Source organism: Eublepharis macularius, chromosome 5 (genome assembly GCF_028583425.1).
Source record: "Eublepharis macularius isolate TG4126 chromosome 5, MPM_Emac_v1.0, whole genome shotgun sequence".
Classification (NCBI taxonomy): Eukaryota; Metazoa; Chordata; class Lepidosauria; order Squamata; family Eublepharidae; genus Eublepharis; species Eublepharis macularius.
Genome location: NC_072794.1, coordinates 126654577 through 126680410, shown reverse-complemented (window position 1 = coordinate 126680410; position 25834 = coordinate 126654577). Strand labels below are relative to the sequence as shown.

General features: G+C 44.4%; 1 protein-coding gene across 1 annotated transcript in view; it reads left to right on the top strand.

Annotated features, from left to right (window-relative positions):
• Positions 1 to 392: 392 nt before the first annotated feature.
• Positions 393 to 25834, top strand: part of SIKE1 (suppressor of IKBKE 1) — a 48206-nt gene continuing 22764 nt past the window's right edge. Inside the window, exon 1 of the mRNA XM_054980514.1 lies at positions 393 to 527. The gene's annotated coding sequence lies outside the window, so the exon portion shown is untranslated. The remainder of the gene's footprint in view (positions 528 to 25834) is intronic.

Genomic DNA, 25834 nt, shown 5'->3' with positions numbered 1-25834 from the left:
CACCACCTCTTTTCCCAGGAAAAAAAACCCTGGCCAGACTCATATAAATGTATTTAGAACATGACAAAATAAGGAACCCTATTGGATGGAAGACAGACATACAGTGTTATTCTGCCAAATTTTTGCTGGAATACAATCTCTTCATGACCTCAGCTCAAGCGACAGACTTCTTACAATCCTATGTACACTTACTGGGGAGTAAGTGATGGAATAGGCCTTGGACACTGGGGGGCGCTGCATGACTCTCTGTGCATATGTGTAACTCTCTTGATAGTAAGCTGTTTGTCTAAGCAGGAATGTCTCCCCTGACTCCTCCTATGTCTGTGTCTTGTGGGAGATTTGTCTTTTTACCAAAAGGAAGGCTGTATTTCTCAGCTCCTGCCGTGAAAGCCTCCTCCACAGACCCACTTACAGCCTCGCTTCCGTACTATCTGTCCATGGTATTAATAGGTATTTATAGTTGTTATATTAGGACTCTTCTTTCTACTCCAAAATCTTGCTGTTAATGGAATCTACCTCAATAAACTGTAAGTTCGTCGTCGTCCTTCTGTGCAGCCCCACATTGGGACTGCGCATGCGCAGGCCGGCCGCGGAAAGATTTGACTAGCTATAGAATCGTGAAGAGGGGGACGCCCGCCGGTTCCGCGCGTGCGCGGTTCCGTTCCCGCCAAAACCGGCATACTTAAGGCGAGCGTCCCCCACATTCCCTCAGTTCCTTTTTCGCCGCCGTCGGAATTGGTTCTGCTAGCGTTCTTTTTCCAACTCTCATTATGGCCCTCTTCAAAAAGTGTCAGAAATGTTCGACGAAGATGACCCACTCCGATGGGCACGACTTGTGCCTTCTCTGTCTCGGGGAAGGGCACATTGTTCAGCGCTGTGCTATTTGCCAGTCGTTTACACCCAAGGCCCGCCACGACCGTTCTGCTCGGCTGAAGGCCTTCCTCTGGGGGTCTAATCTTCTACCCCAAGATCAGGCGGGTAAGCAGGATGCGCCTCGTTCGGCCGCTTCTCCCGCTCCCGGGCCTTCGTCTGACCCGGCTCGTGGTTCCTCGGATCCGACCCCCTCGGAACCGGCTGCGGTACCGGCTACCCCCCTTGTGACCGAGGGTGCTACCCGCCCGAAGAAGCGCTCGGCGGAGCGCTCCGCTGTGGAACGGGCAGCTTCGGCGCCCCCGGCAAAAAAGTCGAAGTCTCGTTCGAAGCATCACAAACGAGACGTCTCCGCTCCCGCCACTCGCGGCCCTTCGCCTGTGCCGGCTTCTCTTTCAGCTCCTCCGCCGGATGCCTTGCACACGCCGTCGCCGCCGCACACGCCTCCACCGCATATAGAGGATGATTACATCTCGGTTCCGAACTTCCCGGATCCGATCGTGGCCTTCGAGCATGGCTTGCCATCCGCTCCTGCCTCTACTGATCCATCCGTTCCGTCCTGGCCCCAACAGCAGGTCCCGGACGCCCGTTCGGTTCCGACCCCGTGGCTGCCTCCGGTGCAGAACTTTCCGGGCATAGGTGATGTGGCGACCTGGTCATCCTTCGTGTCCTGGCTCCAGTCATCGGCGGCGCTTGTCCAGCGCGCTGGCCTGGTCCCATCGGTACCTGCCTTCTCGTCGGCCGTGCCAGAGACGTCCGTGAGACAGCCAGGACACGCGGTCGCTCCTCCGACACTGCCTCCGGTCTCCCGCACGGAACCGATGCCATCTGCCTCTGCGCAGGTGCCGGAGTTCTCCGGTTCCGAGGATGAGGAGGGTCTGGCTTCCCCCTCTGAAGCTTCCTCCGACCTGGCGTGGGATCCGTCCCCTGACGACGCCGTCGGTGAGTCCAGAGCATCCTCTCCCACCGAAGATCATCGTATGCTTCCTGAGCAGATGATCCGAATGGCAGAAGCTTTGGAGCTGGCTGTCACTTCTTCTGCCACGAAGCACAAGAGTAAGGTCCTCCAGGCGCTGTCCTCTGGTTCTTCGGCATCTGTGGCTTTCCCTCCGGTGGAGGATCTCGTTGATGCCGCGCACAACTTGTGGCAAGCACCGGCCTCGGTTCCGGCGACTGCCCGGAACCTGGAAAAATGTTATCGGCTGAAGCAGGAGGATTGTCCTTTTCTCTTTGCCCATCCGAAGCCTTCTTCCCTGGTCGCCGACGAGGTCAACGCTCGGTTCCGTCGAAACTCACAATCCGCTCCAGTGGATCGAGAAGGTCGGGAACTGGATGCCCTGGGTCGCAAGGTCTACTCCTCCGCGTCCCTTGCTTTCCGTATTGCCAACTTTCAAGCGATAATGGGATCATACAACCTGTTCCTATGGAACCGACTGTCGACCTACATTGCCGACTTGCCCGCTGCCAGTCGCCCCTTGGTCAAGGCTCTGCAAGCTGAGGCTGTGAAGCTCGCAAAACAGCAGATGACAGCCGGGAAAGATGTGGCTGACTGTTCGGCTCGCTCCATGGCTTCCTCTGTGGTCCTCCGAAGGCATGCTTGGCTCCGCTCCACGGCCCTGCCTCTGGATAAGCGGACGAAGGTTAAAGATTTCCCCTTCGAGGGGAGCCTCTTATTTTCGGAGAAGACGGATGAAGCCCTGTCCCTCATGAAGAAGAATCACCAAACGGCTAAGTCCCTCGGCGTGATTGCTGACCAGTCGGCCTCGAGGTATCGTGCTCCTCGGTTCCAGTCCTTCCAAACGCCCTACCAGTCTTCCCAGCCCTACCACCAGCGCCAAGGCCGCTATTCTTCCACTTACTACGGCCACCGTTCCTTCTCCGGTTCGCAGAAGGGTGCTGCTAAAAGGTCTTCTCGGAACCGAGGGAAGCAGGGACCTCAACGCTCCCCGAAAGGTCCGGCGTCGGGTCCGAAGCAGCTCTTCTGACTAGATCTGGACGCTGCCCTGCCTGCCTCCCAGGATGTTGGCCAGACCCCCTTGTTTGGGAAGAGGCTCCAACCGTTTCTGCCCGTTTGGCGGACTATCACTACTGTCTCCTGGGTGTTGTCTATTGTAGAGCATGGCTACAGATTGTTGTTCACCTGCACCCCCCCACTCTCTCTGCCCCCTCGTTATACACCTGTTTCTGGTTCACTGTTGAATAATAATGTTCAGGAGTTGCTTCTAAAGGGTGCTGTGCGTGTGGTTGATCTTTCCACCTCTCCCTATGGTTTCTATTCTAGGTACTTCCTAGTGGATAAGAAGGATGGTGGTTCTCGCCCTATCCTAGACCTCAGGGGTCTCAACTCCTACCTTGTGACCCAGAAATTCAGGATGCTCACCCTGTCCAAGGTTATAGAGCTGTTGGACACTGGAGTCTGGATGGCCATTATTGACCTGAAAGACGCCTACTTTCACATCTCTATACGTGAGGATTGTAGGAAATACCTCAGATTCTTCTGTGGGTCAGTGGCCTATGAATACACTGTTTTGCCTTTCGGGTTGGCTTCCGCCCCCCGAGTATTTACCAAATGTATGGCTGTGGTGGTGGGCTTTTTACGCTCTCAAGGATGTGTCATCTACCCCTACTTAGATGATTGGCTCCTGGTTGGGCCATCTGCCCTTGGGCTCAGGGATCAGCTCTCCCTTGTCACTTCCCTGCTTAATAGCTTGGGCCTTCTCATTAATTTTGGAAAGTCCATATTTTTGCCTACGCCAACGATACGGTTTATTGGGGTAGTTCTGAACTCCTCTTTAGGGAGGGCGTTCCTACCTTTGGACCGTTTAAACCGCCTGGTTTCTCTGGTGCGTTATTTCCTGTCTCATCGCTACCAGACGGCCTTACTTATTCAGACACTCCTTGGGCTTATGGCCTCCACTACGAGTGTAGTGCTTCTGGCACGCCTCCATATGCGGCCCCTGCAAACCTGGTTCCTTCGACGTTTTAACCCTCTTCTGATGTCCCCTCACCGGAAGTTCTCCATCCCAAGGGGTGTGCTGCGCTCCCTGGTTTGGTGGTCCCTCCCTGAGAATTTATCCCGGGGCTCTCCATTTGGCACTTTCATGGCTGACGTTACTGTCTCCACTGATGCCTCCAATCTCGGCTGGGGTGGCCGCTGTGGTTCTTTGACAGTGCAAGATGTCTGGTCGCCCTCTGAGGCCTCCTTGCACATCAATGTGTTAGAACTCCGTGCAATCCGGTACTCCCTTGCTTCCTTCACAGATGTGCTCCGGAACAAGCGGGTCCAGGTCCTGTCCGACAACACGACGGCCTGCTACTACGTGAACAAGCAAGGGGGAACGGTTTCACTCAGGCTCTGCAAGGAAGCCGCACGACTATGGTCTTGGGCGGCCCACAACAATGTCTACCCCAGAGCGATTCACATCGCGGGGGAGCTGAACGTGTCCGCAGACACCCTCAGCAGGGTGTTTCTCCCGCAGCACGAGTGGTCCCTTCAGCCCAAATATCTCCTTCCAGTTTTCCGCCAGTGGGGGTTTCCGGAGGTAGACCTCTTTGCTACGGCTTCCAACAGACAGGCCCCGCAGTTTTGCACCAGGGCTGGGGTGGATCCTCGATCCCTGGGAGATGCCTTCCAGATACCCTGGTCCCCAGGCTTCTTTTATGCCTTCCCTCCAACCCCGCTCCTGCACAAGGTTCTTTGCAGGATTCGAGCTTATCGCACCCACTGCATCCTGGTGGCTCCATATTGGCCTCGCCAGGAATGGTTCCCCCTCCTGCTCTCCCTTTCGAAGGGATGTTGCCTACCCTTCCCAACCGCCCCGGACCTCTTGCTGCGGGACGGTGTGTGGCACCACAATGTGGGGGTTCTGAAGTTGACGGCCTGGCTCCTGCTGGCTCCAGAGTGACCTTCTCTGCTGAGGTCTTGCGGATCCTTTTAAACTCACGAAAGCTCTCCACTAGGCTGTCTTACCAGCGCAAGTGGTCCCGTTTTTCCAAGTGGTTGGCTCCCAAAGGGGCTTCCCCTTTTGTATGCCCCCTACCTTTAATTTTTGATTACCTGGTGGATCTGCACTCACGTGGTCTGGCTGTGAGCAGTATTAAGGTCCACCTGGCTTCGATCTCCGCTTTTCATGAGCGGATTGATGGGAGAACCGTGTTCAGCCATCACTTGTCCAAACAGTTTCTCAAAGGGCTTTTCAAAACCTTCCCTCCCAGGGTACCCCCGGTTCCACAGTGGAGTTTACCTTTGGTTCTGGCACAGTTAATGCTTCCGCCCTTTGAACCACTGGCTACCTGCCCTCTGGCATTGGTGACATTAAAGGTGGTGTTTCTGGTGGCTATTACCTCCTCCAGAAGGGTTGGGGAGATCTCTGCCTTTCGGGCTGATCCCCCTTTTCTTCAGTTCTTCCCTGATAAGGTTGTCCTGCACCCTACTCTGGAGTTCCTCCCGAAGGTGGTAACCAAGTTTCATCTGCAACAGAAGGTTATCCTCCCTACATTTTTTCCCAACCCTTCTTCCCCAGGGGAACGAGCCTTGCACACTCTCGATTTGAAACGTGCTTTATTGTTTTATTTGCATGCAACAGCAACTTGTAGGAAGTCCCCTGCATTGTTCATTTGCTATTCTGGACCCCGTAAGGGTCTGCCTGCTTCCCCACAGTCCATTTCCCGCTGGTTGGTGTCTGCCGTTAAACTTTGTTATGCTAAAGCTGGTGTGCGGTGTCCTTTATCCGTGATCGCCCACTCTACCCGGGCACAGGCTGCTTCTGCTGCATTCCTGCGAGGAGTTCCGCTTCGGGACGTCTGTCAAGCTGCCACCTGGTCGTCTCCGTCGACGTTCATCAAACACTACTCTGTGGACGTGAATGCGAGACGTGACTTGGCAGTTGGGACTGCTGTCCTGCACTCGTTGTTTCAGTGACACTCACACCCGCCCCCATTGGTGAGTAGCTCGCTATACTCCCAATGTGGGGCTGCACAGAAGGACGACGACGAAAAACAGTGTTTCTTACCAGTAACTGTTGTTCGTCGAGTATCTTCTGTGCAGACACACATTCCCTCCCTCCTGCCCCGCTGTGAGTGCTGTTTCGTACTATTTGGCCTCCGGCGGCTCAGGGGAACTGAGGGAATGTGGGGGACGCTCGCCTTAAGTATGCCGGTTTTGGCGGGAACGGAACCGCGCACGCGCGGAACCGGCGGGCGTCCCCCTCTTCACGATTCTATAGCTAGTCAAATCTTTCCGCGGCCGGCCTGCGCATGCGCAGTCCCAATGTGTGTCTGCACAGAAGATACTCGACGAACAACAGTTACTGGTAAGAAACACTGTTTTTCTATCTTTTCTACCATTAGATTGCCTGGGGATTAATTACTGCATGTTATGGAAAACACTTTTACCTAAGTAACTTTGCTACCAAACAAAATATAACTATTTCTAATAGAAATAGTTATAATGAGGGAAACTTGCATTCAAGTAAATATACACAGGCTCAGGCCTGTGTCTGTGGTCTGCTCTCCCTTTATTCCATGGCACTTCCATTTTACTTGATTTTAAGCAGTATGTGAGTCACAATGCCCTGCTAGCATGGAAAATAGTACAGATTTTTTAAAAATCATTTTATTTATGTTATTTTTAGTTCACCTTTCTCACTAAGATTCAAGGCAGACTACACAGTGTAAGTCAATATAATCAAAAGCCGAGATATCCATTAAATAACTGGGTTTGGATTGCAGAAATTTGAAATTACCTAGTAGGAGCATACTTACAGCACACAGTAGTATAGTCTACAGTCCCTATCCCTTTACCAAAGCATCTTTATGAACCAATTCCTTATAGTACAGAGCCCCTACCTGTGCAAAAAAGCCCTCCTGAAATATTCAGTGTTTTATAGTTTGCAGAAAGTAAGAAAAGCATGAGCTTTCATGACCTCTTCAGGTAGGATATTCCATAAGGTGGGAGCCACCACAAAGAATGTATGTGTATGGGCAGTTGTTGATTTTACCCACTTGTAGGATGACACCAGCAGAAGGCCCTGCTCAGATTAGCAAAGGTGTTGAAGTAGAGCATAGGGAGAGGGTTGGTTTTGCAGAGATGGGGAATACAGTAAAGTTTTTTACACTGAGCCAAGACAATTGGTCCATCTATGTCAAATAATTAGGGCTGCCAACACGCCTGAATAAAATGGGACTTACTTCTGAGTATAACTGTTTAGGGTTACTCTCAATATGTGCAACTCATGCACTGTTCCTACAACATGGTTCTCCTCACCTCCATTTTACCCTTACAACTCTGTGAAGTGGATTAAGTTAGCCCAAGGTCGCTGCCGTGGCCAGGCAGGAAACTGAACCTGATTCTCCCTTCTCCAACCACTACACTTCACTACACTGATTCTACTTTTCTACAATTAAAAAAAAATACTGAACGATTACTGCGCCAAGCTGCACCATATCCATCCCAAGCAAATAGCTTGTAACTGAAGAAGAGAATCTTGCCTCTTGAAAGCTCATTCCCTGAAAACCTCGTTGGGAGTCCCAAAACTGCTTTTTGCCCCATTGAGATTCTCACACGGGAGTTTTAAAGAGGGACGGAAAGCGAACGGAGCTCCCGTTTGCCGGTGGAGGGGCTTAAAGAGAAGTAAGGGCATAAGCCTTCAATCGTTTTACTGAGCATGCTCAATGCCACTACTGGTAGAACAAAGAGATACGAAAAAAGAGTTTCCCCAGAATCCTCACTTCCGGTTCCAAATAGAATTCTTCGTGTACAGGGCGAGAGCGTGGTAGCAAATTAGCAGGCAATGTGAAACATTAAATAATTTACTGAACGGCTAAAGAACAGTTATTTTGCTCGCTAGATGGGTGTGTTTCTTGTTGGTTACTACAACAGTTCTTTAAAAGCTTTTGAAAATAAAAAGGTAGTTGAGCTGATGGTGGCAATTCCAAACTTCGGCTCTTCAAAATACGAGTTGACGTTTAGAAAACTCAGAGCTTCAGTCGGCCTCTTCACGCTCCTCTGTTACCAACAGGGTTGCCAGCTCCAACTTGGGAAATTCCTGGAGATCTTGTGGGTGAAACCTGGAGAAAGTGGGGTTTGGGGAGGGAAAGGACCCTGGCATGGGGACGGAAAAAGCCGGAACAGGCCGGAACGGGCACTAAAGAAATGCCAGTGCCACAAAAAAGAGGGGGATGTGTTAGAGACACTCCAGAACAATATTTTAGAAATGAAAACTCTGGACTGGCACCCTTTAATTAACCCATTCCATGCCAAAAAGCTCCCGGAACAGCACAAAACAGCCCGGAACGGGCACTAAAGAAACGCCAGTGCTACAAAAAACAGTGGGATGTGTTAGAGACACTCCAGAACAATATTTTAGAAATGAAAACTCTGGACTGCCCTGCTTTTATTAACCCGTTCCATGCCAAAAAGCTCCCGGAACAGCACAAAACAGACTGCAGTTTTCTGCAGACTCGGGAACGGGCACTAAAGAAATGCCAGTGCCACAAAAAAGAGGGGGATGCGTTAGAGACACTCCAGAACAATATTTTAGAAATGAAAACTCTGGACTGGCACCCTTTAATTAACCCATTCCATGCCAAAAAGCTCACAAAACAGCCCGGAACGGGCACTAAAGAAATGCCAGTGCCACAAAAAAGAGGGGGATATGTTAGAGACACTCCAGAACAATATTTTAGAAATGAAAACTCTGGACTGGCACCCTTTAATTAACCCATTCCATGCCAAAAGGCTCCCAGAACAGCACAAAACAGCCCGGAACGGGCACTAAAGAAATGCCAGTGCTGCAAAAAACAGTGGGATGTGTTAGAGACACTCCAGAACAATATTTTAGAAATGAAAACTCTGGACTGCCCCGCTTTTATTAACCCGTTCCATGCCAAAAAGCTCCCGGAACAGCACAAAACAGCCCGGAATGGGCACTAAAGAAACGCCATTGCTACAAAAAACAGTGGGATGTGTTAGAGACACTCCAGAACAATATTTTAGAAATGAAAACTGTGGACTGCCCCGCTTTTATTAACCCGTTCCATGCCAAAAAGCTCCCGGAACAGCACAAAACAGACTGCAGTTTTCTGCAGACTCGGGACTGAAAGCACACCCAGACCATGTTTTTCGCTTCCCTCCACCCCAACAATTATCTGTTGGTAGCCTGGGACTTAGCCTCAGGCGAAGAGGAGTTACCTGGCTGGATGCTCCAAGTAACAATAAAAAAATATGTCCTATTTTTTCAGTTATTTATTTGTTTATTTATTTGAAAAAAAAATTAAGAGATGTCCGATTAATATATATAATAAACCAAAAAAAGGAATCCACTTTAAGGATTGCTTCCCATAGACCAATTCAGTTAGAGGGTCAAAATGAAGGTGAGTGCAAAAATGATGCGAAGGGTGCGTGTGTTTGTACAGTGAACAGTGGATTAATGTGAACAAAATCAGTGATGCAAAAATTCGTGACAGCTTGGTTGGAAAGCTGCATGAAGTATTGGTATCTGAAGAGGGTTTTGACTAAAGTGTCAGCAGGTGCTTGGAGAGACGGTTCAAGCATACAGGAGGGAACAGCAGAGCTGATTTGAAGAGAAGGAGACTGGGTAAGGTTGCAACCTCCAGATAGAGCCTGGAGTTCTCCTGGAATTACAGCTGATCTCCAGGTAAGAGAGATCAACTCCCCTGGAATAGCTGCTTTGGAGGGAGGACTCTATGACATTATATGCCACCGAGGTTCCTTTCCTTCCTAAACCACACCATCCTCTGATATTACCCCTAAATCTGCTGGCACAAGCAGGAGTCAGCAACTGTAAGACTGGGGAGGCTGAGGATGGTGAAGCAGCAAATATCATACTCTAGAATGTAACAGATAAAGGGCTTCTAAGCAAGATCAGGTTTGCCATTATGGCCTCTAGGAAAAAATTTCCTATGGGGTGGTGGTCTGGGGTACCACTTGTCTGCACACAACACACACACACGTCAGTGCCCAGGCAGCCAGGAGGGCCAATAAGGCTGGCTAGGCAAGAATCAGCCAGTGGTCTAGTGGTGCAGAAAAGCCTGGTGCTGCAGCTGCTGCCTATCCTCCTCACTTGGCTTGCCTTTGCCTCAGTTGCCCCATCAGTGATCCCTCTTGATCAGAGACACCAGCCACAGATGACCAATGATGAGGCAAGTGAGGCAAAGACGAGCCGAGGGAGACAGGCAGCAATAGTCCTTGGCTTCACTGTGGTGCTGCCTCCTGCTGCTGGCTTGTACTTGCATATTAGCCCATTATCTGTTGGATCTCCTCCAGATGAGGCAGTGTTGATGGAAGAGGGATGGGACCAATGGTGAAGAACCATTTTCCATGGCTTCTTTGGCAACCCTGTCCACCCCCGTTGCCACATGATAAAGATGATCCATTTGAGTCTGATTGTTGCCCTCATCATGGCAGACTAAGATCATTTGTTGCCCTGATGAATGCCCTACACTGATCCTCTTATTTGGAAACTGCATCCTTGTTTGTTTTCCTGTACTTCTTAGTGCCTTTTGATATCGTTGACAATGCCATCCTGTGACAGCACAGCATTCATATTTGCTAACGCTGTGACCTGGAACCAGGTATTTGGGACACAGGGAAGTTTATATCCCAAACATCTGTCTGCCATGCAGCCACAAAGAGGTAGGTAGATAACATGCACAAACGATGTCTTCTTCACCCACTGGTTTGTAAAGTGTGGGTTGGTGAACCCCAAAAAATGGAGCCAGGGCATCCATTGTAGATGTCAGCACTCAAAAGGCAAGGATTGGTGGGGGGGGGGGAGAGAGAACAGCTTCTCACATATGTGAAGGACAAAGGCTTTACATTCAGTAGACAAATGGCAGCTTTCTCCCTCCCTCCTCGACGGTATCTGAAGACAGCCCTGATCAGGTGAGCAAAACTGCTGTGGTGGAACATAGAGGAAGAGGTTGTCCTACCGATATGCCAGGCCAAGACCATGTCACAGTCAAGACCTTGAACTGAGTTTGATAACTGATGGCGGAGGCGGGGCGGGGGGCGTCGGGGGGAGCAGCGCAGCCGCGACCCCCGGGGGCCTGCCTGTCTTTATCTTAGTCTTCAGGTTGGGGTTGGGGTTGGGAAATTTTATTTTTGGCAACCTCTTCTACATGCAAAACTTTTTTGGTACAAAGTTGTAATGTTATAAAATGGTAAAAATTTCATAAAATTGTAATTTTACTAACAATCCAACTCAAATAAGTTTATAGATAATTCAAACAGTATTGCTTCTATAATCGTATTAAGCATAAATATTAAAAAAAACTTTTAAACATTAAGTAAAAAGTATTAAATACTCGGTAGAGATGGGTTGAAGGTTTTATCTTAAATCCCGAGCAGCTTGAAACCTTCAAGTGAGAACTGAAAACACGTTTCTCTGTTTTAGAGAAACTGCTGTTCAGTACAAAATAAACGGGATGTATGTTTTTCTTTTTTTTTTATTAAATTTTTATTGGAATTAGAAATATTTTGTCATTTATAACAATCAAATTACTTTAATATTCCAGTTCTAACCCCCTCCCTTTCCCCCCCCCGTTTGTTGACTTCCAACAGTTTTCCAACCCTTTGTCTATTCTTCCCCTACTCATTTCAACTTATTTTGTCAATTAAACATATACTTTCACACTCTTCTAAGCTAGTCTATTATAACACAGTACTAAGTCAATTTCCCTTCACTTATCAACTAACTAATACATTCCTGGCATGTTATTCAATAGTAATAATACTGGTAATATTCACAATATCCTGTACTCTAACTTATTCATTCTAATGTCATCAATATGGGACAAACAATTTATCCCTCCCTATACATAACTTGAGTACTCATAAGTGATGAATACATTTATAAGTCAACCAATTTAACTTATTCTCTATATGTTACTCTTTACTTCCTCTTATATCTCATATATCTCTTATCTTTATAACATAAAATCAATCAATTTGACTCATATTCTACACATTTCTAAATATACCTATAAACACAATATACATTCGACATAAGTCAATCAATTTGACCCATGTTCTGCACATTTCTAAATATCGCTATAACCAAAAATACCTTCAGCATAAGTCAATCAATTTAACCTATATTCTATATGCTACTTCTCATTCCCCCCCTTCTTGTATTCATGAATTTTAATTCTGTTAATTCTCAATTACACCCCTATCTGCCAGCAACATAATTAATTAATTAATTTCTATTCTTATATATCACATAATAACTATTACTTAATACTGTATAGAATAATCAAATAGATTAATTGCTTAGTAATTCTTCTTTAACTCTCCTCCCCCCGGTATAGTCACTTCTCTCTTCTTTTGTTTTTCTTCAATAATTTTCAAACTGCCACAGTTCTCCTCCCACCTCCCATTTTTTCACCAAATATTGTTTCAGCTTCTCCCAATCTGTTAAACTGTCCTGGATCAAGGTCTCTTAGTTTTCTTGTCAGTTTATCCATCTCCGCCATGTACAGCAATTTGTGAATCCAGTCCTCGATAGTTGGCACTTCTTGTACTTTCCACTTTTGCGCATACAAAAGTCTAGCCGCTGCTGTCATGTAAAAAAGCAATGTCCTATGTTGTGCTGGAATATCTTCCATTCCCAAGTTCAGTAGCAGGAGTTCTGGGTTCTTATTAACTTGAAACTGTAAAATCTCACTTATTACTCTTATTATTTCCCCCCAGTACTGCCTGACTACCTCACAAGTCCACCACATATGGTACAAAGATCCTTCATGCTTTTTACATTTCCAGCATTTATTAGACGTGTTCACATTCCCTAGCGCAATTTTCTTTGGTGTCAGGTACCAACGATAGATCATTTTATAGACATTCTCTTTAATGTTAGTGCATGTCGTAATCTTCAAAGTATTTTTCCACAAATATTCCCACGCCTCCATTGTTATTTCTTTATTAAAATTTATAGCCCACTTCACCATTTGCACCTTAACTACCTCTTCTTCAGTATACCATTTTAACAACACTTTATAGACCTTTGAAATTTCCTTTTTGTCTTCTTGTAAAATTACTTCCTCCAAGTCCGAGTTCTCCATTCTTATCCCTCCCTTGGCACAATCCGATTTATAAAGGTCTCTGAGCTGTCTATATTGAAACCAGTCATAGTTTGGAGACAACTCTTCTTGCGTCTTTATTCTTAATTTAGAAAATTCTATTCGTGTTATCTCCTTATACGTTAAACACTGTTGTTCATTATCAACAGTTCTCGGATCTATCGCTTCATAAGGAACCACCCAGGAGGGAATTCCTTCTTGTAGGTAATCTCTGTACTTTTTCCATATTGTGAAGAGGCTTCTCCGAATGTAATGGTGTAAAAACATAGAGTCCGCTTTTACTTTATCATACCATAAGTATGCATGCCATCCAAATATTTGTTTGTATCCCTCTAAGGCCAGCAATTTGCGATTTTTAAGCATCATCCAGTCCTTCAGCCAAACCAAGCAGATTGCCTCATAATAAAGTCTTAGGTTGGGCAGTTGCATTCCGCCTCTCTCTTTCGCGTCCTGTAACACTTTCATTTTCACTCGAGGCTTTTTGCCTGCCCAAACAAAGTCCGATATCTTTCTCTGCCATTTCTCAAACTGCTTGGAATCCCGAATAACTGGTATTGTCTGTAACAGAAACATCACTCTTGGCAGCACATTCATCTTGACTGCTGCAATTCTTCCCAACCATGACAAATTCAATCTATTCCATTTAATCAAGTCTCGCTCTATTTGAGTCCACAATTTCTCATAATTGTTCTTGAATAAATCTATATTCTTTGCAGTCAGTTCAATTCCCAAATATTTCACCTTATTTGTTACTTCACAGTCTGTTATTTCCATAAGTTGCTGTTGTTTTTGTTTAGTCATATTTTTACACAGTATCTTTGACTTCTTTTTGTTTACAAAAAAACCTGCCAAATCTCCAAATTCTGTGATTTTTTCTATTACCCTTGGCATGTTTTCAATTGGATCTTCCACAATTAACATTATATCATCTGCAAATGCTCTGACCTTATAGGAAAAGTCTTTTATCTTTATTCCACGGATTGCATTATCTTCTCGGATCTGTATCATCAAAATTTCCAAAACCATTATAAACAACAGTGGAGACAACGGGCAACCTTGTCTTGTACCTTTGCCTATAGTCAATTTCTTAGTCACCTCGTCATTCACCACAATTGCTGCACTCTGGTCTCTGTAGATTTCTTTTACTGCTCTGATAAATCTTTCTCCCAACTGTAGCTGTTCCATAGTGGCGAACATAAAATCCCAGTTCAAATTGTCAAATGCTTTTTCAGCGTCCACAAAGAAGAACCCAACCTCCTTATCACAACGCCTATCATAATATTCAATAGCATTTATAACTGTCCTTAAATTGTCTCTGATTTGTCTATTCGGTAAAAAACCAGCTTGTTCTTCCCCAATAACTTCGGATAGCCATCCCTTTACTCTTTCCGCTAAGATCTTCGCAAAGATCTTATAGTCATTGTTAAGTAAGGAAATAGGTCTGTAATTTTTGACGTTAGTCAAGTCCTGTCCTTCTTTAGGGATCAATGATATATTAGCTTCACTCCAAGTATCTGGAATTCTTTGGTCTCTCATAACACCATTGATCACTTCTTTTAGGAATGACACCAGTTCATTGACCATTACCTTATAAAATTTAGCTGTGAGTCCATCAGGCCCTGGCGCCTTACCCAGATTTGTTGACTGTATTGCCTTCCTTATCTCTTCCTCTGTCACTTCACTATTCAATTTATTTCTCCAATCTTCCGAGATCACTGGGAGCCTCATTTTCCCCAGATATGTCGCTATTGAATCTTTATTCACCTCTTTTTTATTATACAATTTAGCGTAAAATTTGTAGAAGGCTCTACTAATGGCAGTCTGTTCCAGATATACTTTATTATCCTCACATATTTTATTTATTGTCTTCTTCTCCTTTCTCTTCTTCAATTGCCATGCCAAATATTTCCCAGGTTTATTTGCTCCTTCAAATGACTTTTGATTCATTCTCTTCAGATTCCATTCCAGTTCTTTATTATTCATTGCTGTCAACTGTTCTTGTAAAATTTTAATGTCTTGGTAAACTTTCTTCTTCCCTGGTCTTTTCTTTAGTAGTATTTCTTTGGCTTTTATTTTCTCTGTAATCTCCTGTCTCTTCTCCTCTTGTTTTTTCCTGGCTCTTCCGTTTAAGTCCATTAGTATGCCTCTAATTACTGCCTTATAGGTATCCCATACCTTGTTGGTTGGTACTTCTCGATTCATGTTGTATTGTATGAAGAACTTAGTTTCCCTTCTCAACATCTCCAAGTTTTCTCCCTCTTGCAACAAGTCCTCATTTATTCTCCATCCTTTCCTCTTAGTTCTTTTCCCAAACTTCCACATAATTGGATTGTGATCTGAGCCTACCATAGGCATTATTTCCACCTCTTTAGTCCATAACACTAAGTCCTTTGAGGCCCAGATCATGTCGATTCGTGATAAAGTAGAGTGTCTTGCGGAGAAAAATGTGAATTGTCTGCCCTTGGGATTCTGTATTCTCCATACATCTTCCAAAGTTTCCTGCTGCATTAATGCAAAAAAAGTTTTTGGTAGTAATCCTCTTTTCTTTTGTGCAGTTGCTGATTTCTTGTCCTGCTCCAAATTTGTAACTCCATTGAAGTCTCCTGCAAGAATTATCTGGTCGTAAGAAAGTTCATCTAATTGCTTCCTCAAATCCTCAAAGAAGCTTTCTTTTGCTCCATTAGGTGCATAGATTCCAATCACCAGCACTTTCTTTAAATTCCATGTACATTCCACCGCTAAAAATCTGGCTTCTGGGTCCTTAAACACTAACTTTGGCTGCAGCTCCTCTCTAATATACAAGACCACTCCCCTTTTTTTCTTTTTTGTGGCCGCTGCAAAATGAGTGCCTAATTTGCTCAGTTTTAGATATTTTACATCCTGTTTTCTAATATGAGTCTCTTGTAAACAAACAATGTCACATTTCTGTTTTAATAGCCAGTGAAAAGTACTTTTTCTCTTATTGGGTGAATTAAGTCCATTTACATTCCAAGATATAACCTTACATTCCGTATTCATAGCCTTGTTGCTGGTAAGTCCTTTTCATTGTCCCTCATAAACTTTTCCATTTCAGATTCAGATCTGATGCGCTTTTTCACTCCTCCAAACTCAAATGCCAGTCCTTCCGGTAGTTCCCATCTATACCTTATTTTCATGTCCTTCAAAATTTGGACTAAGGCTTTATATTTTTTCCAATCAAGCAACACCGATCTAGGTAACTCCTTCATAATAATCACCGTCTTGCCATCAACCTCCAATGGGTCTTGGAATTGCTTGCTCACAATCATTTCTTTCATATTTCTGATTGTAAATTGCACAATCACGTCTCTTGGTAACTTCCTCTGGGTCGCAAGTCTTGAGTTTATACGATACACCACATCTAGGATAGCCACGATTTCTTCTTCTTCCTTCCCCAGGTATCCAGCTAACACTTCAGCAACTTGCTCTTGAGCTGTCTTTCCCTCCATCTCCGGCAAACCGCGAAACCTTAGCTGCTTTTCCATATACTTGCTCTCCGCAATAGCCATTCTGCCCCTCATCGTCCTCATATCTGTCTGTTGCGTGTCTGAGAGATTCTCCATTGCCTTCTCCACCACGTTAACTTTTTGCTGTGTTGCTTCCATTCCCTTTTTCATTTCTGCCAATTCACTTTTAACTGTCTCTTTAACTTCTTTGATCTCTTTCACCAGCTCCTGCTGGACCTTTAACATTTCCAAAAATCTTTTGTCTAAATTTTCCATAGCCGTCTGCCACTCTTTTTTCGACATCGTGGGGCTTGACTTGCCTCGCTCCCACGAATCTGCTTGTTTCCTTAACTCCGTGGCGCTTGGCTAAGTGTCCCTTTAATTTAATTTAATTCAAATGTCCCGGTTTCAAAAGGAAAAAAAAAGCACTTACAAAATCCAAAATGCCGGGCGTCTTTTCTCTATGGTTTTTCTATATTTTTGTAATCCAATATGGCATACTTCCTCTTCTGCTGACGCCTGTGCCCTTCCCTCTTCAAAGATGGCGATTGCCCTCTTCCTGTCTGCCTTAGGGCCGTCTCTCTCCAGCAGCTCTATCACAATTACGTACTTCCTGTTTCCCGTCTCCTCACAGCAGCTCTCGCGATGGTAGAAGCTATTATCTCCTCACAACCACAGGTATGAACAACAATCCTCCAATTTCTCTAATTACTTCTTTTAGCTTAGTCCTTTTACTAATCTGTTTCTTGCCGAGTCTTCCTCTACTTTTAATCAAACTGATGCAGTTTAAAAGTCCCCTTTAATGCTTCTTTACTTTAAGTAATTCATCCCGTTTCAAGAGATAGTGATCTTTACCTTTTCAAACATCTTTCTGGGTTGTAATCACTGCTTCAAACTCAGGTTCTCTTTCACCTTCTTTCCTCCTGTTGATGCTTGGGCATGTAGATCTTATGCCAGCCGTCACTGGCCCCAGAACTGCCGCAGAGATATAGGCCGACCTGTCTTAGGGTGGGACCTCAAGGGACGGGGGAGAATCTGTTGCGCAGAACCCCCCCTCGCCCGAGATCAACGCGCCCTGAGGTACTTGAGCGTTCAAAGCCTGTTCTCCGCCTGAGAACAGGGGACCACGGGCTTGTTTGCCCCCGCTGGTCACTAAAAACGGCAGCCCGGTCAGCTCTGCTCCCAGAGCTGTGTTAGACCTCCATGGATCCCAAACAGGAAGTCTCGGGATGTATGTTTTTGTTGCACTCTCCCAACCAGGAGACAGACTCCTCCTAAGAGTTTAATGGCTTCTTTCATTAACAAACGCTAGTCGTTTTCATTACGTGAGGTATCAAAATATAAATGTTTATTTAAATAAAACATAGAAAAATAGAACAGATGAACACAACAAGAATTAAGTTTCCTAACATTTCTTAATGAAATCTAACTCAGTCAGATTAACAATGAAATGCATTCAAGTTACCGTAGCACATATTACAGGGGTAAGTTTCCTGCCTAGATCTTCATGAGATTTCTTTTGGCCAAAACCCTGATCTGCTATTTGGATTACCATTTTTATATATTATCTTATGCAGAAATCTAAGATCTTTTCATATGATAACAAAGATAAATATCAAACCAATCATAATTTAATTCTTTTTTACTATTTCCAATCATGTGACATTCTACCTAGCCAAAAGTACCACTATGCCCAGCTGCAAGATAAGAGATATGGATAGTAAAAATGACAAGAAAAGTTACATGACCAGATCATCCTTGGTCTCTGCTAACAATTACAGAACATGTATCTGGTACTGTTCACTATTTTTAATTGGCTGTCAAAGATAAAGCACCAGTTATACACCATACTAGAAAAAGAACTACAGTGATGTTCATACAGCGTTATTTAGAATGCATATGTTTCACGAAGTATGTGTTCTAAACCATAATCAGCAGTCTACTGGTTTGAATCCCACTACTGACATGAGCTCAGTAGGTGGCCTTGGGTCAGCCACTCCTCTCAGCCCCAGCTCCATTGTGGGGATAAGAATAACACCAACTTGTTCACTGCTCTGGGTGAGGCACTAATATGTGTAGAAGAGCGGTATATAAGCACAGTTATTATTATTATTTATATTTCCATGACACCATCCCTTGACCTGTGAAATTAAGTATTTTGATAAATATGAAAGTGATACAAAATATAAATGCATTGCATAATGTGTGAGTGTACATATACAAACTTTAAAAATTGTATTGGATAATACCGCAAAGCATGATTACTGAGAAAGCTGCTTTCACTGCTTTCAGTGTGGAGAGCTGCTTGTAGATCAAAAACAACCTGACGAGCTGTCTTCATGCAGAGTACACTTGATTCTCTTGGCTTTCAATTCTGCTTTCGTTCAGCATGGGTAAATCAATGTGTCAGCAGTAAACATTTGTATCACTCCTCTCTGAATGACCTTTTAAATTTTACTGCCTATCGTGTCAAAGCAATTAAAATTAACAATACAGTTACTAAGCTGCTAAGATCAATTAATGGCTCTTAGGCTTTATCTATTGATCTAGTGACATCTTCAAAACCCACTGGTAACAGACTATACATACTTCTCTTCTATCCACAATATATACACAAGGATTGATTACATATTCTTATCTTCTAAATTACATATTTAAATGACATATTCTTATCTCCTAAATTAATTAGTCAAACTCTTACATCAAGGATTGGTGACAAGTTGTGGACAGACTATGCTTGGACAGAATGTACACTGAGAATAAATGACATCAAACAAATTGGAAACTAAATAAATCACTTTTATTTAACAAATACATTTCTTCTGAAGTCTCTTTAGAAAGTAAACAATAGAAACAAACTATGTGGCATTCCTCAAATCCACGTGTAGGATGCTATGGAAGTGGTACTTAGAGGGAAATTAATCTCCGTTGCCTCCTGTCATGAAGAGCAAAAAGAAAACATTAGAAATGAAATGATATCTAGAATAAGAAAACTAGAAGATGAACACAAAAAAGGCCACCCAATCTATAAAATTGCTTGCATGAAAATTAGAGGAAAAAACCTCCTCACATTCTATACAAGCTATTAAAGGCACCCAGGAAAAACTCAAACTAATTCTGTAAAATTAGCCGATGTATTTGCTGAATACTACCAAACCATTTGTACATCAGACAATCCTGACACTAATCATATTTTAAATTATTTATCATCACAGGAAATTTGGAAAAAAACCTCACAAGAACATAAACAATATCTGGGCCAACCAGTCACAACAGAAGATGTTACAGTCACTATCAAATCCTTGAAAAAAATAACAAAGCTTCAGACAGGGATGGATTCCCTGCCAAATTTTTACAAAAAAATACATTCACCTACTTTCAACTCCACTAACTGCCACATGCAACTCTGTTATGTTAGGAGGTAGCATCCCTCTCTCTTGGTCAGAGGCTGAAATAGTAGTTACTCCAAAAAAGGACAACCATATTACAAATACTAAATCTTCTCAACCAATACCCTTACTGAATCAAGACCAAAAGATCTTTACAAGCATATTTGCCAAAACATTGTCTAAATTTAAATAACCAACTACATTCACCTTGACCAGACAATACACGTAACATTTAACTATAATTAATTTCTGTGAAGCATACAAAACCCCTGCATTACTTCTGGCCTTTGATATAGAGAAGGCATTTGATTAAGTGGAAATACCATATCTAAAACTTTTACTTCAAAAAATGGGGTTTGGCGACCAATTCTAAAATGCCATTAATGCTCTTTATCTTTCTCCAAAAGCTACAGTTAGGACTAACAATGTACATTCAATAGATATCCATATAGCAAGGGGAACTAGACAAGGCTGTCCCCTTTCCCCATTTCGGTTTGCCATAACTATAGACAGGGCCAATGCTACCATTAGACCAACTAGGCAGCCGCCTTGGGCACAGACCTCAAGAGGGGCATAGTTTTAAACAGATTACTTTCTTGAAAAAAATGCAACTGAGAAAACCTATTGAGCACCCCCTAAATGGTCCTGTCCACAGACATCAAGCAACTCAAAAGCTCGCCGTAACTTTTTTATTTATTTATGTATTTATTTATTTGATGTATACCCTGCCCTCCTCACAGATGGGCTAAGGGTGGCTAACAACATTAAAAATACATTAAAATCACAGAAACATAAAATCAATCATATTTTTAAAAAAATAATTAAAATAGTCCAGGAGCAGGCTATTTAAACAAATATTGGGAGTCCATATACAGGCATGGCAGATGGCTGAGGGCAGCTCCGGAAGAAATGGTGGTCTTAGATGGAAGAAGAAGGACACTCGCTGGCACTCAGCCAAAGGCCCAGCAGAACATCTCCGTTTTACAAGCCCTGCAAAACTGTAACAGGTCCCACAGGGCCCAGATCTCCAGCGGGAGAGCATTCCACCAGGCCAGGGCCAGGGCAGAAAAAGCCCTCGCCCTGGTTGAGGCCAGATGGATGTCCTTTGGGCCAGGGACCACCAGGAGTTGCTTGTCTGCAGAGCGCAACACCCTGCAGGGGACGTAATGGAAGAGGCGGTCCCACAGGTATGGAGGTCCCAGTCCATGAAGGGCTTTAAATACCAAGGTTAACACCTTGAACCAGATCTGGAACTCCACTGGAAGCCAGTGCAGCTGGCACAGCACATGATGAATGTGCGCTTGGATGGGCGTTCCGGTAAGGATGCGTGCCGCTGCATTCTGGATCAGCTGTAACTTCCGGGTCAGACCCAAGGGCAGTCCAGGATAGAGTGAGTTGCAGTAGTCTAGCCTGGAGGTGACCGTTGCATGGATTACTGTGGCCAGGTCCTGTGGTGAAAGATAGGGCGCCAGTTGCCTGCCCTGTCGAAGATGAAAAAAGGCAGACCTGGCAACAGTCATGACCTGGGCCTCCATTGAAAGTGTCGCATCCAAGGTCACACCCAGACTCCTCACCATCAGGGAAGGTTTCAATTGTACCCCATCAACAGCTGGGAGCCGGTTCCCAGCTCGATTGCCCCATGATCCAGACACAGAACCTCTGTCTTCAGGGGATTCAATTTCAGGCGACTCTGATGTAACCATACCGTCACAGCCTCAAGACCCTTGACCAAGGAATCCAAAGCAAGATCGGACTGGCCATCTCTAATGATTCCAAGTAAATGTGTGCATGTATCTTTAAATGCTTGATGAGATAGGTGAAGAGTGGGGGGTGAAGGAGATGGATGAGTGAGTGATATGTGTCAGGCTATGGCATTCCAGACTTGATAGTCTGTTTCACTCCCTTCTGCAAGAAGACGAGGTCTTTTGATTTCAAAAGGTTTATTGTGAAAGACAGCATTCAAGCCCAGATGTGCATATTCCAGGATTAGAGATCCTGGCCGAGCAAAGCGTTGCTAGGAATGAATCATAGAGCAAAGGTTGTTACATTTCACACTCCCGGAGCCCAGCCTCCCCCCGAGTTCATACAGCAAAACTTCTCAGAGGTGCGCTGAGCTGGCCAAGGTCGAAACAGCAGATAAGACAGGATCCTTTCCCATGGAATCGGCTCCTTGCAGGTGTTGCCTGGAGGGAAAGAAGTCTAAACACTACACGATTAAATATGGCGTTACTTAGGTTAAAACAGTTTCTGACAATATGATTGGTTGAGGACTGAGAGGGTGGGTGGAGTGAATGCAGTTTGAGACTGAGAGTAGAGAGAAAATTTTTAGTCAGAAGAAAGCAGGCTAGCTGTGTGCTGCCTGAATATGTTGAAGTGTTTATGAGAGAAATATAACCTGTGTGGAACCTGAATTGAGCATGTTTGTGAAAGGACACTCAGTCAGGGAAAGAGAGGCCAGCTGTGTGAATGAGAGTAAATGAAGTAACTTTAAGAACCGAGAACTACGTTTATGAAACCGATACGCTTCTCGAATAAATAAAAGCTTATTTTTGTTTTGCTATATCCCAGTGCAGCTGTCATTGCTATATCCCATTCCTATCTTCAGGGCCACATAGAACCACGAAGGAGCCTGACGCTTAGGAACGTTACCAAAGGGAAAATTTAAATAAAATATCTTGGAATAAAATATTCCGGGTGGCAGCAGACTACCCAGAGGGTTAAGGGATAGATTAAAAGAAAAATCTACCCTAAAGAAAGTAAAGGTCATAACACCATCCATCAGCAGATAGAGCTGAGTGTCATCCGCATACCAGTGACAACCTAGCCCAAAGCTGCAGGCTAACGGGGCAAGGGGGCACATATAGATGTTAAATAGCATCGGGGAAAGAATCGCCCCCTGAGGGATGCCACATACCAAAGAATGGTAAGCAGACATCTGTTCCCTGAGTGCCACCCTCTGTCCTAGATTGTGAAGGAAGGAGTTCAGCCATTGCAGGGCTGTTCCACAAATCCCCACATCGGCAAGGCAATGGGTCAGAAGATTATGATTGACCATGTCAAATGCTACTGTAAGATCTAAAAGTATCAGCAGTGCCGACCCACTCCGGTCCAGGTGTCGCCGCAGATCATCTGTGAGGGCAACCAGAGCCGTCTCTGTACCATGGCCAGGCCTGAAGCTGGACTGGAATGGATCCAGGATAGAGGCATCACCCAGGTATACCTGCAGCTGTTCTGCTACCGCCCTCTCAATTACTCAAAGTTATCTCAGAAGTCTCAGTCAACTTGAGAGGAACAATCCTTAGTGAAACCACTCCTTTTTAGCTCTCCAGAGAGCCAGCTAAAAAGAAGAAAGCAAACAAATTAAGTAACTGCAGACAAAAGTATCTCCTTTTCAAGTACAACACAATTCTCTCTCTCATTGTCTCATTGAAGAGAATGATAGCACTTTGAAAGAGCTCCGTCTCTCCCATGCCTTATTCAAAGCCATGTCTAATACTGGGTGCTTGGAGACAGGCCACATTCGCAACCAAAGATTGTGGCCTGACACCAAGCACATGTGCTGGTGCCAATACCACCATTGTCTCCAATTTAGGAATTTCATTAGGCTGTCTTGGTTTGGGGCATAAATTGAGCCAAATGTGTAAGTTTGGTTTTCTATAGTGCCTTTAATAAATATGAATCTGCCTTTCGGATCTCTTAGCGTATCTTTTCGTTGGAAGGGTAAATATTTTTACTTTACCTTTTCAACATAAATTTTAAATTTCAGGCATGGGAGAGACGGAGCTCTTTCAAAGTGCTATCATTCTCTTCAACACCGACACCACACCCTCCGCTTTTCTCCATTTCTCAGCTTCTTCTGGTGGTAGCTAGGATATTTCACCTCATGAAGTAGGTTCAGGTATTTCTGCTGTTCTTAGTGCAGAGGCAGTCAAGTCAAGTTTATTATTACAGTCTGCGACCAGTACATATAAAACCATTTGCAAATCAGTTTAAAAGCAGTTGAGACTGGATACCGGGGAAGAACGATGAATAAATATAAGAGTAAAAAAATAAGATCATCATAAATTAGTTGTTTAAGCTGCCTTATGTGATTTACGTTGCTTGTAGACCTGGGCACAGAATCTTGCTACTTGACATGGTGTCTGGTGATTCCGATCAGACAAAAGATAATCAAGTTTGATTTTATTTGAACTTCCAGGGAATCTTTCTACGAATGGACTGATGGTTTCCGCTCTAATTTTACTATGACTTGGGCAGTTGAAGAAGATGTGCTCCATTGAGTCAATTTCTCTTAGGGGATAGGAGCAAAGCCTAAGAGAGTAATGGACAGCTTTAAACTTTCCTTCCAGAACGGCAGAGGGTAGAGTTGAACTTCTAGCTAAAGCAAATGCCCTTCTGGAGTTACTGGATTCAAGAAAGTAAAAATAGGCTGCAGGAGCGGCAATATATTTAGTAGTATCTTAAGAAATAAAACCTGATGCTCTAAGAAAATGTCTTTCAATGTCTGTCACTCTCTGCTTAATGAGTGATTTTGCTCGGTCTAACCCCATGACTAGCAAACTTTGAGGGGAAAGACCCAATTTTCCCAGGGATTTCAGAGTCGCCTTTTGCCAATTAGATTGTCTTGGAATAACAGAGGGAGCAGACCTTGCGGGTTTAGACGTCCTGACAGCCATTTGAAAATTGAAAGGATGGTGATTCTGGCCTCTACCCTTAACATTCCTGTTTCCAGTCTAACCCATGAGTTAGGCATGCATTTGGGCACTTGTAATAGAGCTCTAAGGAATTTGGAGTGCACTCTCTCAAGTTGAGAGAAAGAGGAGGATGGCAGCCCCAAGAATGATCCGTATACTAATTGGGCCAATGGTTTGGCTTTAAACAAACTGAGTGCAGCCGGTACATACTGCCCCCCTTGTGATCGGTAGAATTTCAGTATACCGTGTGCTGTTTTTTCTCCCACATCAGCAATGAAGCTGCTATGTGTTGTTTTGGTACCCGAGGCTTGCAAAACTACACCCAAATATTTGAAGCTGGTAAGTTGTTCTAACTGATGCCCCTGAAGCTCCCATCGTCTGATCTTTGGATTTTTACCGAAAGCCAGGATCTTAGTTTTTTGGTAATTAGTTAGAAGGTGTTCAGTATCGCAGAATTGGGAGAATTTTTTTAGGGCTCGTTTCAGCCCTATGGGGGTCCTAGAAAGTAATACAGCATCATCTGCATAGAGCAGTACGTGAATGTGCCTATTTGCTAATTTGGGAGGGTGCAATCCAGGGTCATTCAAAAGGTTTACCAAATTGTTGATGTAGAAGATAAACAGAAAGGGGGCTAGAAGGCACACCTGCCTGTAAGTTTGAATGGGGTCAGTCAAATGCCCAATTCGGCTGCACCTTACTCAGGGCAGTTTGCTTGTGCATAGCCCCCAAAAGGGACAGCAGTCGCCTATCAATAGAGGAGGTCTGCAGTTTCCTCCAAAGTCTATTTCTAGAGACTGTGTCAAAAGCTGCTTTTAAATCAACAAATGCCCGGTAAAGTGATGCTTGGTCTCCTGTAGCGTATTTCTCCACAAGGTGTTGCATTACTAGGCAGTGATCTATTGTTGACCTGCCAGCTCTAAACCCAGCTTGCTCATCAGCAATTATATCCTCCTGTTCTAGCCAGTCTAAAAATTTCTTCAGCAGATGTTTTGTAGACAGCAGTGCTTAGTAAGCTGATTGGTCTATAATTGGATGGATCCTCCTTCTTTCCCTTCTTATGGAAGGGGACTACTATAGCCATTCCCCAATCATTGGGGATGTAGCCGGTTTCATCAATATAAGTAAATAGGGAGGCTAGGAAAGTTTCCCACCAGTCCTTATTTGTTTTTAGTAATTCTGGAGATATTCCATCAAGCCCAGGGGCTTTTGCATTCTTTAACTGGCTAATATAAGCTTTTACCTCTTCGGCATGAACTGGGGGGCATTTGGCCAGATTTTCTATTGTTAGGGCAGGAGGGGGTTGAATAGGATCATCATA